The sequence below is a fragment of the Podarcis tiliguerta genome, assembly GCF_965153285.1.
Source record: "Podarcis tiliguerta genome assembly, chromosome: 5".
Taxonomy (NCBI): Eukaryota; Metazoa; Chordata; class Lepidosauria; order Squamata; family Lacertidae; genus Podarcis; species Podarcis tiliguerta.
The window spans coordinates 66,987,947-66,991,854 of NC_139538.1; the positions used below are offsets into that span (position 1 = coordinate 66,987,947).

Below are 3,908 nucleotides of genomic sequence, written 5' to 3' on the forward strand. Positions count from 1 at the left end.
CAGACAGAACAATCCCCCCTCAACCCTGAGTGCTGTTGTGGGGGTTCTTCCATAGTTAATTTTGTGGGGTTCAGGGGGCAAACAGATGGAGGAGAGGGGTTCATTAGGTTAACCCCACCCATTGCTTTTAGAAAAAAAAAATGATGGTAAAATACAGTCTTAAAAAGGAAAGCAGCATTTCAAATCCCCCCCTCTTGAAAAAGCACATGCCCTTGCATGGCTGTGAGTATGGACGACCATAAATGTCCCAGTCTCTGAAAAGCAATGCAATCATTCATATGTTTTCAGTTGAATGCCACCCTTTTTTCTGGCTTGCTCGCTTTCTTTCTCTTCCGAGGGTCCACAGGTTGCCTCGGGTCATATCCAGTAGATCCTATGAAGATTTTATTTTAAAAACATGCACCCTGGTTTAAAGCAGCTAGCCACATGAAGACCAGTAACACAAGAATCATGTCAAGAAAGTAGCCCCAAAACAGCAGCAGACAGGAGCAAAAGCAGCCAAATAGATAACCAAAGCTAAGCAAGCTCATAAATGTCATAAAAAGTAGTAAAATCAGAAGCAGAACATTGAAAAGAGGAGCCTAGCCCCAGCAAGGCAGCAAACAGAAGGGACCGAGGCTGATAGTAAAAGGCCTCTCTGAAAAAGGCAGGTTTTATTTAGGCAGCTGGAAATATTCAGGGTAGTATCCAACATTAGTTAGATTAGATCCATTTATGTTGCTTAAATCCACTGGTTTATGATTAACACTGGGTATGATCCTCAGTGTTGGTGCCACAACTGAAAAGGCCCTGCTTCTTATGGGTAGGCTGCCAGGGACGGTTTTGTAAATCCTGTGTGCTCATGTGATGCACCATCACTGCAAAGGCTCTGATGCATTATAAAGGTGGTATATTCAAATAAAGTGTCGTTAATGTTTAGATGCAGGGAATACAACATTTTCTTTTGGTCTCATACAGTGCTCCTTTTATTTTGGAACTCTTTAGCTGGCAGCCCCAGCAGGTGAATGAGGAGGCAACAGCAGCAAAGGGGATGAATGGCAGGGCCCCTGTATCAGAGCACACCTTGACAGATGCCTCAGTCATTCTGGTCCTAGGCATCATCCCTGGTTGGTGAGAGAATATGCAGCAGAAACTCAGGTGTTGAGTGGAATGCAGGTGTGGGGTGGGGGGAAGATGGGAAGACATATGGGAGATGGTGGTCTTTAAGTTGCCCAGGTCCCCGAACCACTTAGGCCCTTAAAACTAAGAACTAGCACCAGAAGTGTTTCCTCCCATGCTGTACCTGCACTGTTCTGCTCTTGAAGCCAGTGATTCAGCAACAACCTGACCATTTCTTTACATCTAACTTTAATAAAAAAAAAAGTGGCATTTTCTGAAAATGGTTCCTTCAAGCGTCCCCTGAAAAGTCTGGCAAATGCTCTAAAATTGCATTTACCTAGGAAGCATGCTGTATTAGCAGATTTACGTTTTGCAAAGTCAAAGAAAAGGAACTGGACAAGTTAAGCATTTGACACCACTGGACCCTAGGATGCAAATGAGTTTTATATGCTACAGATGGCGCACCATCTGTGCCCTGGGCTCAGCCTCGGGATCTGTTTTTAATGCCAGGGCTCTGAGTCCTGGAAAATGTGAAATAATCCTAACGAAACATGCCTTTGAGCATGTGCAGAGTGTCCCCTGCTCCCCACGGCCAACAAATAACCACAGCCTTTCTCCACACACCTAGGGCTATGGAACGGGGGCTTCTAGGACAGATGGCATCCTTGACCGCAGGCACACCTCTCCTGTTTGTATGTAAGCACTGGTTAGAGAAGGAGGGAAGGAATTAGGCCAGCTAGTTCTATTTGTAGATCCCACTAATGACTCAGCATGTCACCTTGGTGGCAACAAGGAGGAACCAGGTTTTTGCTCCAGTGAATCAATCTATAAAAGAATTTAAAACTGTGTCTGATGCCTGCGCGGTGCTCTCAGACAGGTTTATACCTGAATGGTGCTCCTGTATGTCCAGATCTGCAATTTATTATCAAACAGCCAAAGATCAGAATTTGTTAAAGGCTGAGGAGCATTTCCTATGGAAATGTAAGCATCTGTATTAATTCATTGGTAGCACACCCTCAATGTTTATTTTACTGCATTGCTAAGGATAACTTTGATCATTGTGGAAGTCAGTATATATTTTTGAGCACTGTCCCTTCCTAAGGGATTAGTTTAGGAATGATGGAGCGGAAGATACATACTGCTAGGCAAAGGCTTCCAAGTGGCTGAGGGACACAGATTTAAGCTCAACCTGTTATTTTGCCCATGATTCTTGTGCCGGCCGCAGATTATTTGTGGGGGGACTCGTACATCATTTGACCTCAATTTTCTCAGGACAATCGGTCCACTGCAGCTGACCTCAATTCCATCTACTGAAGTCATTTGTGTTGACTACAGACAAGCTGGCGACAATTCAGGGCAGGCTTGATTCGCGTTCATCATAGCCGACAGCATAGGTGACCTGCGAAGCAAATGGCGAGAGGCACGTTGTGAAGGGAAAGGTGCTGAGAACAGGAAGGATGGTTGCAGTCTGCATAGGACTACCTGTGATTACTGAATGTGTCGATAATACACAGGATGGCTCTCTTTGCTGCCTGGGGAGGGTGCTGGGAAGAGGCTAACCCTTTACCACCACCCCCCCGGCACCCACCCAACAGCTTCTTTCTCCTTGTTCAAATAGCAGTTCTGGGTGGGTGGGAAAGCAGTATTCATTAGGCCCAAAGGCACAAAGAAAGAAAGAAGTCTAAGAAGACCCCACCCTAGCCCTGCTTAATGCAGGGGAAGAGGAAGGAGACACAACCACAACCACAACATTCTCTTGCCCATGGTTCTGGCAACAAGGACTTCAAAGCAGTCAAAAGCTTACCCTCCTTTTCCAGTACAGTCTCCCACACTGCTCTCAGGTTTCAGCCTTGCTGAATCTTTTAAGTGGCCGAAATCTTTCAAGTGGAGATTTGTATCCCAGTCTGTATCCATGTCAGACTCAACAACAATGTTGTTGTTTTTTAATCAAGGCTTTTTCATTATTGGGTTGTTTTTTTTAATTGTCAAATTGCCTTGGGATATTTTTTTATGAAAAGCTATCCGTAAATGAAATAAATAAACACATGAATAAACTGGCTGCCCATTATATATTGTCAGCGAAATAATTTCCTCACGCGAAAGCAAATTCATGTAGGTTTTCATTCTTTGCGAGGGGGGCGGGGAGGAGAGATGGTGTCTTTATGTTGATTCACATTTACTTGCATCATATTAGGAGACAAAGCAACATTTTGTGGGGGAGCGGAGTTTTGTCGATTATTGGTAATTGTCAAGTGGCTAAATACATGAATAAAAGCAACAGCTGGGGGGGAAACCAACAGCCTAAAACTAATGGAACATCAGCATAAAAGCCACATAGAACAGGGACTGATCTTATGGGTTAAAGCATGCTTCCTCAGCCTTAGCCCTCCAGATGTTTTTTGGCCTACAACTCCCATGATCCCTAGCTAGCAGGACCAGTGGTTAGGGATGATGGGAAATGTAGTCTCAAAACATCTGGAGGGCTGAGGTTGAGGAAGCCTGGGTTAAAGCCTGGGCGAATGGATAAGTATTTGCAGGATGTCTTCAGCACCTGATGGTTGCTACTTTATATACGGCAGAGGGAAGGGCATTCCATAATACAGGGGTAATGGCGGAGTCACACATAGAATTTCCCCACAAGTAGAATGTTGGCTGAATGTCCACAACAGACCATGGAGCTACCTATTAGGAGGTTGGATGGAGTTGGCTCTGAGGCCGTCTACCCCCAAAAGATTTAGAAGGATTCTGGCCTGTGATGTTAGAATCATGACTTGCAGGTCCTTCTGGTGCTCCAGGAAGGAGTAGGGCGT

The 3,908-nt window shown here is 44.9% G+C and overlaps 1 long non-coding RNA gene across 1 annotated transcript; it reads left to right on the forward strand.

The window, feature by feature from the left end:
• Positions 1–778: 778 nt before the first annotated feature.
• On the forward strand, positions 779–3,045 carry LOC310678125. Its single transcript, XR_014511634.1, has 3 exons — positions 779–1,137; positions 1,727–1,794; positions 2,371–3,045. It is a non-coding gene; the product is annotated as an uncharacterized lncRNA (long non-coding RNA).
• The last annotated feature ends 863 nt before the right edge of the window (positions 3,046–3,908 follow it).